This window comes from Terrapene carolina, unplaced genomic scaffold (genome assembly GCF_002925995.2).
Source record: "Terrapene carolina triunguis isolate 2854851 unplaced genomic scaffold, T_m_triunguis-2.0 Scaffold612, whole genome shotgun sequence".
NCBI lineage: Eukaryota > Metazoa > Chordata > Testudines > Emydidae > Terrapene > Terrapene triunguis.
Genome location: NW_020664963.1, coordinates 768,893 through 783,818, shown reverse-complemented (window position 1 = coordinate 783,818; position 14,926 = coordinate 768,893).

Here is a 14,926-nt window from a genome sequence, read left to right as displayed (position 1 = left end):
TCCCTGGTCATTTGTCCAATCTTCCACTTCTTGTAAGCTTCTTTTTTTGCGTTTAAGGTCAGCAAAGATTTCACTGTTAAGCCAAGCTGGTCGCCTGCCATATTTACTGTTCTTTCTACACATTGGGATGTTTTTTTTCCTGCAACCTCATTAAGGATTCTTTAAAATACAGCCAACTTTCCTGGACTCCTTTGCCCCTCATGTTATTCTCCCAGGGGATCCTGCCCATCAGTTCCCTGAGGGAGTCAAAGTCTGCTTTTCTGAAGTCCAGGGTCCATATTCTGCTGCTCTCCTTTCTTCCTTGTGTCAGGATCCTGAACTCGACCATCTCATGGTCACTGCCTCCCAGGTTCCCATCCACTTTTGCTTCTCCTACTAATTCTTCCCAGTTTGTGAGTAGCAGGTCTAGAAGAGCTCTGCCCCTAGTTGGTTCCTCCAGCACTTGCACCAGGAAATTGTCCCCTACACTTTCCAAAACCTTCCTGGATTGTCTGTGCACCACTGTATTGCTCTCCCAGCAGATATCAGGGTGATTAAAGTCTCCCATGAGAACCAGGGCCTGCGATATAGTAACTTCTGCTAGTTGCCGGAAGAAAGCCTCATCCACCTCATCCCCCTGGTCTGGTGGTCTATAGCAGACTCCCACCACAACATCACCCTTGTTGCTCACACTTCTAAACTTAATCCAGAGACTCTCAGGTATTTCTGCAGTTTCATACCGGAGCTCTGAGCAGTCATACTTCTCTCTTACATACAATGCAACTCCCCCACCTTTTCTGCCCTGCCTGTCCTTCCTGAACAGTTTATATCCATCCATGACAGTACTCCAGTGATGTGAGTTATCCCACCAAGTCTCTGTTATTCCAATGACATCATAGTTCCTTGACTCTGACAGGACTTCCAGTTCTCCCTGCTTGTTTCCCAGGCTTCTTGCATTTGTGTATAGGCACTTAAGATAACTCGCTGATTGTCCCACTTTCTCAGTCTGAGACAGGAGACCTCCCCTCTTGCACTCTCCTGCTCGTGCTTCCTCCCGGTATCCCATTTCCCCACTTACCTCAGGGCTTTGGTCTCCTTCCCCCAGTGAACCTAGTTTAAAGCCCTCCTCACTAGGTTAGCCATCTTTGCAAGCAGGGTGGCTAACCTAGCGAGGAGGGCTTTAAACTAGGTTCACCAGGGGAAGGAGACCAAAGCCCTGAGGTAAGTGGGGAAATGGGATACCGGGAGGAAGCACGAGCAGGAGAGTGCAAGAGGGGAGGACTCCTGTCTCAGACTGAGAAAGTGGTTTAGCCTAACCAAAAGAAGGCTGAAGGGAGATATGATTGTTCTCTATAAATATATCAGAGAAATAAATACCAAGGAGGGAGAGGAATTATTTAAGCTCAGTACCAATGTGGACACAAGAACAAATGGATATAAACTGGCCATCAGGAAGTTTAGACTTGAAATTAGACGAAGGTTTCTAACCATCATAGGAGTGAAGTTCTGGAACAGCCTTCCAAGGGGAGCAGTGGGGGCAAAAGATATATCTGGCTTCAAGACTAAGCTTGATAAGTTTATGGAGGGGATGGTATAATGGGATAGCCTAATTTTGGCAATTAATTGGTTTTTGACTATTAGCGGTAAATATGCCTAATGGCTTGTGATGGGATGTTAGATGAGGTGGGATCTGAGTTACTACAGAGAATTCTTTCCTGGGTGTCTGGCAGGTGAGTCTTGCCCCCATGCTCAGGGTTTAGCTGATCGCCATATTTGGGGTCGGGAAGGAATTTTCCTCCAGGGCAGATTGGCAGAGGCCCTGGGGTTTTTCGCCTTCCTCTGCAACGTGGGGCATGGGTCACTTGCTGGAAGATTCTCTGCACCTTGAGATCTTTAAACCATGATTTGAGGACTTCAATAGCTCAGACACAGGTTTGATACGGGATTGGGTGGGTGAGATTCTGTGGCCTGCGTTGTGCAGGAGGTCAAGACCAATGCTCTAACCCCTGAGCTATGGAGCCAACACATGTAAAACACTGGTAAAACATCTATTGACTTAAAAAGGCCAAGATTACACCATAGATGTCTGCATTTGTTCTCCTATATTATTTTACCCATCATCATAACCTACTGACTCCGAGCCCGTCCCAGCAATCTGTGGAAAGTACAAGTTATACACACTGTACAAAGTGGAATTGAGTTTAACCTTATTGAATTACGTTTAAGTATTTTCAGAGTTCACTGTATTAAAAATGAAAAGGTTTATGTGCTGTTGTGAGATTGTCTATAACTTCTCGAGGAAATGTGACTCATGTAAATCTTTGGAGGTGTTATGAGCTTGAAAGGAATCCTTGAAATCATGTGCTAGACAACCACAGTTATGTGGGATGCTAGGAAATACCTGGGAGGAGGGGAAGGCAAATTCCTTCCCCTGGAACCATCCTTTTAAAGCTGCATCCTAAGGAGAAACCCATTATCTGATGATCACCTGTCACATGAGGACCAGACCAGAGACCCAAATGGGATAAAACTGACACTCAGATTCATGGGTGTGCTTGCTCTGAGAGAACAGCTGTCATGAACTTGTAACCACTGGGGGGAAAAAAACAAAAAAACAAAACCTGTGTGAGTACTGAAAGACTGATCACCGGCCAGGTCCCTTGTTGGAGTTGGGATAATCTCTGGTAGACTTATTAGCATGCATGTGTGATGTTCTATACTGTGGGGAGCATCCTGGAAACCCCATATTCCTCATTTTTATATAATCGTGATCTTACATACAAAGCATGCCTTGTAAGGTATCGGGGAAAGATTATGATCTGCTGAAAGTCATTTCTCTGTCCATATAGGTGTATCATTGAAGTTATGAGAATTGTGTTGTATGGTGGTCACTAAAACATGCTTTAACTTGGGATATCAGCCAGATATTAGCTCCTCAGAGGCAACAGCAAGGAAAGTAACCAGCACCCGGGTGGGATATCAATCAACCCATCAACAACCATTGTCCAGCAAGGGAGCTACAACACAATGACTCACCTGCATGAGGCCACACCAGGAGAATTTCTTAACCTTCCCTGGAGACTCAGCAATGCCCACCCAGACATGCCTGGACTTGTGTTTTCAAGCACATGGACTGAGGGTATAAAACCAAACACAGGGGGCCAATGTTGGACCTTTCTCCTTCCCCCACCTATGCTGCAAGCAACAAGGACACTTTGAAGACTCCAACAGAGGAGACTGGCCCAGGTTTCAAGGGTGAAATCTGTATACTATGGACTGCAATATCCAGTGGAGTGAGAAAAACAGCTTAATCTACATGTTGCCCAGTCTAACAGGGTTGAGAGTTTAGACTGCATGGCTATATTTTATTTTATTTTGGTAACTAACTCTGATTTTTTCTGTATCACTTAATATCACTTAAACTCTATTTTTTGTAGTCAGTAAACTTCTTTTACTGTTTACCTTTACCAGTGAGTTTGCCTGAAGTGAGTGGCAAATGTGCTCAGGTTTGCAAAGGCTGGTGTATACCCACTTTCCATTGATGAAGTGGTGAACCAACTAATAAATTTGCACTGCTCGTCTTGAGCAGTGAAAGACGGTATATTTCTGAGGTACAATGCTGGGAGCTAAGGGATTTGGCTCTGGTGCCTTTCTCTGTGTGATTCATGAGTGGCTCTGGGAGCATTCATGCAATCTAGCTGGTTGTGGGGTCTCCACATGCGGTTGTGCTGAGTGATAACAGCACCTGGAGGAGTTTGCTGCTGGTCACTAGCAAGGCATTGTGAGAGTCAGCCAGGCTGGAGAGAGTTAAAGGGGCACAGCAGTCCCACGGTCCCAGGCTGCACCCCGGGGATCCCATCACAGCATGTAAGTTCTGTTATTGTTTTAAGATGTTTTCTCTGTAATGTTTTCACCTATATAATAACTGTGCTTGCTTATAGAGAGTTCTGTGCTGACTGAACTGTGGGCAATTACTCTGCGTATGGCCTCAGAGGAGAAGAGGAAATCCTCCAAAGCAGGCCTGTTGAGGCAGTCCATATTGCTGGGGAATTCGCAATTAGGCAGGGAACAGTGTGGCCTGGAATAACCCTGGTCAGGAGAGAGAGAGACATGTGTCTCCACCCAAGAGAGGTGAAGCTGGGAAGCTGGGAGCCTAGAGCAGGTGACCTTGTTGGACCATAATGGGGAAACACAGATGCAGTTGCCCTCAACTGTGATAGACTACACAAAGTTACTCAAGTGTTACAGTGTTTGCAGAATCAGGTCCTAAGAAAGCAAACACAATTAATTCAGAGGGTGTAGAAGAAGGAGACAGCCAAATACACAGAATTTTTCAACTATAAATATCCAGTTATTTCCACCGGGTCCTGTTCTAAAATGGTGATCAGGACATGAAAGTGCATGAGGACAGACACTGGGATAGATAGATGGATTTTAAACACCAGGCTACAATTTTATTAAAATTTAACATTGGAGAGTATCTATCTATCTATCTATCTATCTATCTATCACATTCTCTCTGCAATGGCTTATGACTGATATAGGTATATATGCCACTTCACTTCTTACATTACATGGAGATCATGAACAGAGCTGCCTGTATTCAGATGGTCATTGGTGCTTGGGTCATTTGGCTTCTGAAGGCACTGGTGAATGTCCTCTTCTTGAATTGTTTAGACTTCTTTGGCCAAACAGAATCAGTCAGATAAGCTGCGAGATCCCTCCCTGGCCATATCTGTCTCCCACAGACCCCTTCCTCAATGATACAGTGGTCCTCATCTCTAATGTTATCATAGGAATGAGCTCATTTCTGATCATCCTCGTCTGTTATGTTTACATCATCTCATCCATCCTGAAAATCCAGGCAACATAGGGAAGATGCAAATCCTTCCCCACTTGTGGATCACATCTCACTGTGGTCACTTCATTCTTTTTATCTGCTTTATGTAGGTACTTGAATCTGGCCTTATTGTCTCTGGTGCATCCAGATGAGGATATGAAATCTTTGCTAGTGAACTTTGCAGATGACACAAAGATAAGTGATGTGGTAAATAATGAAAAGGAGAGGAGAGAGATCTGAATCACCTGGTTAAATGGTCACAGTCCTACAAAATGTGTTTTAACACTGCAAAATGCAACATAACCCATCTGGGAACCAAGAATGCAGGCTGTTACCAACAGGATGGGAGAGTCTCTTTGAAAGAAGTGAATCAGAGACAGACTTACGGGGTCAACCTAGATGATCAGCTCAATAAATTCACTGGCTAGTTATGGCAAAAAAAAAATAAAAAATGGGAGGGACTTAGGTTCCATTCCCAAAAGGGCAGCTGTGGTAGAGGTGAAGGTGCCTTCTTTATAATACTTAGCTCAGTGGTTAGGACGCTTACTTGGTTATCATTAGTGGCAATACAGCATCATTCATAATGCACTGGGACAGAGTGAATATGCAAATAACTCTAGCCTGATAGTTGGGGCATGAAAGGTGAATGCAGTGCCAATGACTATTTATACAACAGGGAACACCTGTGCCAAGAGAAACTCAGTTTACTCCCCTACCAGACTAGCTTAGTAGCTAAGGTGCTCTTTTGCAATATGAAAGACCACAGTGCTAATCCTTTCTCTTTAGGAAGCATAGGCTATAAGTCCCTGCAGGAGGAGAACCTATGACCATAGGTACTGGGGGTTACTGAAGCATCCACAGCACCACTGTAAGCTCAGGGGTGTGTGGGGTGGGGGTGTGGGGGGTGTGGAGGGCCCTGTGGAATGAGGCTGTGCAGGAAGTACTGCCCAGCAGGGCCTGATTGGTGGCCCCTCGCAGCCCACTGATTGGCTGATACTAGTATTTAAACCAGTAAGCCATGATTGGGGGTGGGGAGGGGTTATTTGGGCATTAATGCTTGTGTTGGCCTGCTCTGGATTTTGCTTACCATGGGCCCTAGACTCTGGCTTCTGGCCTTGGTTTGTCCGTGACTTTGCTATTTGCTTGCTGTTTATAACCTGACACCAACTTCTTGATCTCTTGACCTGGCACAACCCCGACTCTGCTATTTACCTGCTGCCTGCAACTTGGTGCCTGGCCCTGGCATTCTGACCTGGCTCGCTCCCAGCCCTGCTACTCATTGCCTGGCCAGTTCACGCAGGCTGCCTGTCCCAACCCTGACATAGAGGGGTGGATTAAACCTGGGCCTTCCACGTCCCAGGGGAGTGCCCTAACCCTGCATGCACCTGAAGAAGTGAGGTTTTTTACCCACGAAAGCTTATGCCCAAATAAATCTGTTAGTCTTTAAGGTGCCACCAGACTCCTTGTTGTTTTTGTGGATACAGACTAACATGGCTACCCCTCTGATACTTGCCCTAACCCTGGGACTAAAGGTCACAAGGAGAGCACTGTTGTTTGCTGAAAGGTGCCTAAATCCCCTAACCCCTGCAAAATTGCCCAAAACTATTTGGCAAATGTTTGTAAAATTGGTGACTAGTTTGGGATGAATAACATTGCCTTTCCCCCCAAATAAACTATTTAGCCAACAAATTTTGCCCCACTCTGAATAGGGGTATCTGGGTGAGACTTAATGGCCTGTATTATACAACAGGAGATCAGCCTAGCTAATCTAGTTGTCCCTTCTGGCCCTAAACACTACAAAACCTATGAAAGCATGACATTTCCCAACACTCTTCATATGATTAAATAACTTCATTAAACTAATGAGTGTAATGTTCACTTCGCGGGGCCGTTGGTTCCCTCCCACCCTTTGTCTGTCTTGTCTATTTCCATTATAAGTAGGCTTGACAGAATTTGATTTATTTTCTAACACTTCAGCAGATAATATTGAAGCTTATTTTTAATCCTTTTTTTCCAACTTTAATTTTTTTTTTTTTTTTTACATTTTCACAGTTGCAGGAAACAATGTGGGAGGTCAGACATTGGGGAGGAGTGAGAATAATTATTTAATGACAGTAGACATTGAAATTCAAAAAGTTAAAGCTCTATAAACATTAAAACACAAGTGATCAACATCACATATCAAAATATAGAGTAAATAGCCTGAAATCAAACTCTGTTCTCAAGCAGCATTTTTCTTATTTTGCTTCTCTGTAAATTTTGATTATTAATGATGGAAATATTTGTTGTTGGTTTGTGTGTGTTCGGTGAAATCGGCATTACCAATAAAATTTAAATTCTTTTGAGCCTAATCATAAGCTCTTTTGGGCATGGGTTATTTCTCACTGTGTTTCTACAGCACCCTGCACAACGGGGCTTTGGTCTTGACTGGCGTATCTGGGTGCCATAGTAATGCAAAATGATGATATAAACATGCCTGTTAATTTTCATTCCAAGGTACCATCAAGTCTGAATGAATTGTATTCTAATTTTCCTCTAGTAAAACTTGAATCAGGAGCCCTGGGTTTAATTCCTGGATCTTCCACTGACAGGCTGTGTGACCTTGGGCAGCTCATTTCCCTGCTCTGTGCCTCAGTTTCCCTCCCCCCTTTGTCTGCCCTCTCTGCTTAGATTGTAAGCTGTTGGGTGCAGGGACTGTTTCTTGTACTAGGGTATACTACAAGGGTACCCTGATCTCAGTTAGGGCCTCTGGGTGCTATACTAATGTATGGGCTGGAGTTGGCTTAGACTACTTTGAAAACCACTCACTAGATGACAATCAATAATAGAAGGTGGTGATAATACTAGTAATGTGATGATCCATGTGTTTTATGTTGTTCATATTCATCATTGTCATTTCACAGAGGAGCTGCCCGGTTCTGAATGTGTTTTTGTAAGATCTGCTCTCGTCGAAGCACAGCTATCTGCATTAGAAGCAGGAATTAAGTGAGGTCGTCCCATGGCCTGTGTTAAACGGGAAAGTAGGCTAGAAGATCACAGTGGTCCTGTCTGGCCGTAAAATCCGTGAATTATTGTCTCCTTCCATCCATTCCCTACAATGCTGCTTCCTTCTTATTTCTTACTCTTTGCTGCCCTCTAGTGATCACATGAAGCCAACAGCATTTCTTTGATATGCGCCCTATTCTCAGTCTCTTGCTTTTACTTTGATAGCATGATCATGATCCAGATCAATGCTTCCTGTTTGTCAGTGAAAATGGCATATGGCCCATCTGCAACTGCTATTAGCAAACCACTCCAATGGCTGGACATGGGGCACTAGATGGGGAGTGCTCGGAGTTACTACAGAGATTCTATCCCAGGGGCCTGGCTGGTGGGTCTTGCCCACATGCTCAGAGTCTAACTGATCCCCATATTTGGGATCGGGAAGGAATTTCCCCCCAGGTCAGATTGGCAGAGACCCTGGGGGTTTATTGCCTTTCTTTGCAGCATGGGGCATGGATCACTTGCTGGTTTGAACTAGACAAATGTTGGATTCTTTGTAACTTGAAGTCTTTAAATCAAGAATTGAGGACTTCAGTAACTCAGCCAGAGGTTAGAGGTCTATTACAGGAGTGGGTGGGTGAGGTTCTGGGGCCTGGAACATGCAGGAGGTCAGACTAGATGTTCATGATGGTCCCTTCTGACCTGAAAGTCTGAGTGTAAAACTGCTAAACCAAAACCGCTCCTTAGCTGAGTCGGGACACTTGAAATCTGGACGGGTTCACAGTGCCCCAGGCACCCACAGAAATTTGCCTCTGTATTGTTACTTCATCAGCAAGTAACGCACGTAGGCCCCAGTCCTGGTAACACTGAGACAAATGGGAACTTGGTCTTTGATCTCAGTGGGGTTGGGGCCCATTGTTTGGGATTACATCTATCTAGGTAGCTAAATGCTTCCCAGCATGGTAGAGTCTGGGCACACCACAACCAACGATAAATGTAACCTCCCATCATTCATGTGAAGCAGGGAGAGGGGATTATCCCCATGTTAAATGAAGGGAAACTGAGGCACAGAAAGGTGGATTTGCAGCATCTGAGGATCCAGCCTTCTATATTTTCTAGTATTTACATAGGCCTCATCCATGTAGTGTCTGAGCATCTCACAGTCATGAACAGACTTTAATGTCATAACACCTTGTGAGGGTGAGAAGTGCGATTATCTCTATTTTACAGATAGGGAAACCAAGGCATGGAGACTATTAAGTGATTTACGACAATTAAGTGATTCACACAAGGAGCTATGGCCCATTGAAACCAGCTGGGGTCTGGCCCCAGTGAATCAAATGGAGCTATGGCCAGTTTCTACCAGATGAAGGTCTGGTCCACAGGGTTTAAGGTTAAGATTTTTTTTTCTAGCCTGCTTGTGGGATTTGGAGACACAATTCTCATTCATTTTGGTTTGTAAACTTCACCCTCAGTCACCATCTCAGTGCCCCATGCAGGACCAGTGGTAAAGCCAGAAACTGAGCTGAGAGTTCTGAGAGTTGGTCGAGTGCCTTAAACCGATGATCAGAACTTCATCTTCATGCAGGAATCACTGGGTGAGCCCTGCTGGTGGTAAACAGCCCTGTTCTGTGGGTGTGTAACTGTGTGATCCTGCTGCATGAAATGAGCATTTCAGTGTTCACTTGCATCTGTCTGTCATTGCCATGTTGAGGGATATAGGCTCTGTGCCCCCCGGTGGAAAAATGAATCCTGTTCAGTATGTGTGTATTTGTGTTTGTGTATGCATGTGTGTCTTGTTACCCCCTTCTGGAGGCAATAAGACTTGTGGGGTGTGTGTGTACTTACTGCCCCTGTTTGATGGGCTGCAATCTGGTGTGTGTGTGGACTGCCCTGTTGGGATGGACTGAGGTCGTGTGTGTGTGTGTGTGTGTGTGTGTGTGTGTGTGTGTGTGTGTGCGCGCACGCGCACATCCAAAATGAATATCAAAGTTTTGTGCAATGTGGAGTATTTTGGCAGGGGCGTGGGTTGTCGATTGACGTAGGTTTGTTGTTCCATGCACATGGGTAAGGGGCTGTCACAGGTAAAGCCCAATGTACTCTGGAGGGTGTGGCCCAGGAGGAGCATAGCAGCGGAGGGTGTGTGTGTGTGTGTGTGTGCGCGTAAATAGGAGAAGGAAAGCACAAGCTGCTTTTCAATGCATTGAGACAGCTCAGCTCTGTCCCAGGCCTGGCCCGGCAGGGGGTGCTCTGGGGCAGAACTCAGCAGAAATACCAGAGCTCTGAGGGTGGCAGGCCTGTGTTAGCCAGGGCATTGTCAGGATTGGAGCATTCAAAGAGGAGTGGGTGTGAACTGGACTGGCAGTGGGTCAGGACTGAGGAGCATTGTCAGTGTTGTGTGTTCGGCAGGGCCGGCTCCAGGGTTTTGGCCGCCACAAGCAGCCAAAAAAAAAAAAAAAAAGCCGCAATCGCGATCTGCGGCAGCAATTCGGCGAGAGGTCCTTCGCTCCGAGTAGGAGTGAGGGACCATCCGCCGAATTGCCGCTGAATAGCTGGACGTGCCACCCCTCTCCGGAGCGGCCGCCCCAAGCACCTGCTTGCCAGGTTGGTGCCTGGAGCTGGCCCTGGTGTTCGGGGTAAGACAGCAATGATAGGGGGGTTGTAGCTCGCTATTGTGATGCATTGGCTTAGCCGGGGAGCGGTTTGGGGGCAGGAATACAAGGGGTGATGTAAGTCAGGACTGAGGCATGTCACCAAAGCAGCGAAGAGAGCCAACCCTGGGAGAGCAGAGGGATTGTGGGTCAGGACTAATGGACTTCAGCAGAGAACAGAGGGCTGCAGATCAGGACTGAGGGGCAATGACAGAACTGTGCATGGGTGGGGGGAGTCTAGGGGGCTGCAGATCAGGATTGAACCCCATCAGCAGAGTACGGGGTTGTGGGGCAGCCCGGGGCTGGGATAACAGGGGCTGCAGGCTGGGAATGAGGTGCAGGATCAGCGTTGTGTGTGTGTGTGTGTGTGTGAACCTAGAGATGGAACAGTGGAGGGGGCTGTGGGTTCTGACTGAGGGGGAGAAGCAGAGCTGGGGTTCGTGGGCAGGACAGCAAAGCCTGTCACAACCCAGGTACGTTGACTGAGCTCCTTCCCTGTGGCCTAGAGACCTGGAATTGCCTGGGCTGTGCTGTCTTGGCTTACCTAGCGAGAATCTGAGGAGTGTTTACATGGCAGTTTCCTTGCAGCCATCCATCTCCCTTGCATTCCCTTATTCCCTGGGGTCTGATGGAATTTATGAATGAAGGGGTCGCCGTTCACAGGGGCTGGGAATGATTGGCTTGACCATTTCGCTGTAACCAGCGGGGGCTACCTGACACAGAAACAGACCTGTCCCTGCCTTTGTCTAACTTTAATCAGTGCCTCTGACTTTCTCTGCTAATCAGCCCCAATGGGACTACCTCTGGGACCTGCATTTCCCGATAGCGTGTCTATTCTAATGGCCCTCGACGGGACCCATTAAAACGAGGAGTAACTTTGTTTCTGCCATTGGCCCGTAACTCCTTGAGAGGTTTGTTAAATCTCCAGGCAGTACACAGCTCTCGGCTGGATTTAATATTCCTCATAGTGCTGATTAAGACATGTGAAGTTTTAATGATCTGTGTGTCCTCCTTTAAATCTCTCTAGAGTCACAGGTGCTTTAGAGCTAATTGGAGAGATTTCTTTTTAGTAAGTGTGTTGCTAGCTGAGATGGTTTTAACAAGCACATAAGGAAGCAGGTTTTTTTAAAACATATTTTTATCTAAGCAAAGCATTAGTGAAATTAACATGTTCCAAATGAAACTGATCTGGGTTCCTTCACACTGGGGATCTGTCACAGCAAATCTGTCATCAGACCTATAGAAACAGCTGCATCCTTAAGGTCAAGCACCTTTCGCACTATGGACAGACCATTCATTGCCACTTCTCTAATCAGCCACCAGGGAACAAGATAGCACTTGTTACAGTCTATCCCCTTGCCACTGCTGTCCTTAGCAGAGTGTTACAGTCACACTGCCAGCCTCTTGTCAGCTCCAATTCCCACCTGCTTTGCCTGTGAAATTAGCAGCACACAGAGTGAGAAGGAATATTTCTTAGTTACCAAATATCAGGTTAAATCTTTAAATTGAATTTAGTGACTGTGACATGTCCCCACTTAGCAGCCCCTGCCCACTGAAGTCCACTTCCACAGGGAAGGATCCATTAGCAATAAATAGACAACGGGAGTATAAACACATTTAGCCAGATGGACCGAGAGATGATTAGACAGATGAACAGCTTGGAAGGCAGATTCACAGAAGGGTAGACAGACAATGAACCAGAACAAGGGGTAGATACTTGAATGGACAAGTAGCAGAAGGAGGAGAAAATGGACAGACATCTTGATGGACAGACAAGAAAGACAATTAGGTGGACGGACAGATGATTATACAGATGGACAGTTGGATGGATGGATGGATGGATAAAGAGATGACTAGGTAGATGAGTAGGGATACATGTGCGTGCTCTCTCCCTGCCCCCCATCAGGCAGTGTGCTCCGTAAGTGCCCCAAGGTGCTCATTTCTATGGGTCAGAACCCAGAAGTTCGTTCACACTCCGTGTCTATTGTCCCTTCATGTGGCTCTGAGCTTGCCAGTAAGGAGACCAATTGGTGTGATCCACAGGATGGTGGTTCTCATGTGGTTGCTTGTCCAATTAAGAACTCGTGAATGACCAAGGCTGTGAAATTCAGTTCTGGATTCTGAGACTCACCAGGTTTATCGTGGGTGTTTGGATCTGAGCTTCATTCAGGCCCGTTGCTGCTATGGATTAGACGGAGACCACCAAGCAATTCACAGAGAGGCCTGGACAGAGCTGTAAGACTATGGCAATACGCAGTTGGTGCCAGCGATGCCGATGGCCCCATACCATCTCAGGCAGTGGTGCGTTTAGCATCAGCCAATTGCAGGGGCAGCTATGTGGAGCACAATTGTGCCTGGACATCAGTGGTAGGGGAGAGAAATCACAGAGACATTGGAACATCTGGCTAGATCCTCACACTCATTTTCATCAGCTAGTTGGGTTACCCTCAGTGGTGCTACATTCACTTACGCTAGCTGAGGTTCTGCCTTCAGCTGTGTGTTACACTGCAAATCACAATTCTCACACACACAAATGGTAACCAGGCATTCGTTCCCCATGTGCTCACTGATACACATGCAGGCATAGGGAGACATGCACAGATACATATACAGGAATTACCCATAAGCATGTGGACACACACATATTCTACGAAAGGAGGTTCAAACAAAGACACACAGTATGCATGCGCATACAGTAGCACTCTAACACATACCAATTTTTATTGAAAATTTCCCCAGATTTTTCCAAAAGCATTTTTTTTAAACCAATTTGAACCTGAATTTTGGAGCTCTCAAGTCCATGAAAATACTGATTGTGTTAGAAACTCTGCTACATTACTTTAGGTAGATGTGTTTATGGAAATAATAAATTAGCTTCACATTTACACTTACACTGTTAAAGTAAGGCAATGCAGTGGAAGACATACACACACAAAACAAACATGCATGTGCATATATGTAAGTACAGTTCATGAAATAAACCACAGCATTAAACTGCTTTTACTTTCACATACTCTTACTTCACTATTTGTTGTTGTTTTTTCTGTCCTCCTGTTCCCTAATATTAACCTCAATATTTAACAGAAATGGAATTTTTTTGCATTGATTTTCACCCTTTTTTCAGTTTGTAATAAACACTGATAAATTCTCAGGAAATTTGTAACAAAATAAAAAATTTGCACACAAAGGGCCTTGCACATACACCACCACATAAAACAATAATTCCCCAGCTTTCAAACTTCACTTCACCTGTCCTTCCACTGAAACTGGGGAGGTCATGCATTTCCCCACCCACCCATTCACATGAATTCACATATGTAATCTTGTGATTTAATTTTCCATTCAAATTAATTTACAAGGCTCTAAAGCAGGGCAAACTTTTTGGCCTGAGGACCACATCGGATTTCCGAAATTGTATGAAGGGCCGGTTAGGGGAGGCTGGGCCTCCCAAAGAGTCAGACGTGGCCCGGCCCCTGCCCCCTATCTGACCCCTCCTGCTTCTTGCCCTCTGACAGCCCCCTGTCCCATCCAACTCCCCCCATTCCCTGTCCCCTGACAGCCCCCGGAACTCCCACCCCTGACTGCTCCCCGCCACCCCATCCAACCCCCCGTCTCCTTCCTGACTGCCCCCTGGAGGCCCCTGCCCCCATTCAACCCCACTGTTCCCCACCCTTTGACTGCCCTGACTCCTATCCACACCCACGCCCCCTGACCACCACCCGAAACTACCCTGCCCTCTATCCAACTCCCCCTCTCCCTCCCCCCTTACCGCGCTGCCTGGAGCACCAGTGGTTGGCGGCGTTACAGCCGCACAGCCCAGAGCAGCAGGACAGGAAGCCGCGCCGCCCGGCTGGAGCCAGCCACGCCACCGTGCAGCACAGAGCATTGGGTCAGGCCATGGCTCTGCAGCTGTGCTGCCTGGCAAGAGCTCGCAGCCCTGCCACCCAGAGCATTGTGCCGGCGGCGGGGCGAGCTGAGGCTGTGGTGGAGGGGGAACAGCAGGGAAGGGGCTGGGGGCGAGCCTCCCAGGGCATGAGCTCAGGGGCCGGGCAGGAGGGTCCCGCAGGCCAGATGTGGCCCGCGGGCCGTAGTTTTCCCACCTCTGCTCTAAAGTGTAAATATATGTGTGGGGTTAATGGAATTCCTTCTGATTTATGTCAAGCAGGCCCAATTCACATATTTTCAACGTAGAGCACCAGAACTTGAGCAGGTGGAAACCAGAATAAATTATTCACTTCTCCATCCCTCAGCCTCTGCTGTCCCTAGTGCCCATTATAAAGTATAATGGGCCCCTTCACCGTCCCCACCCTCTGCTGCCCCTAGTGCCCATTATAGAGTATAGCCGACCCTTCCGCACCCCACCCTCTGCTGCCCCTAGTGCCCTTTATACAGTATAGCTGCCCCTTCCCCGCCCCCACCCTCTGCTACCCTAGTGCCCATTATACAGTATAGCCGCCCCTTCCCCGCCCCCACC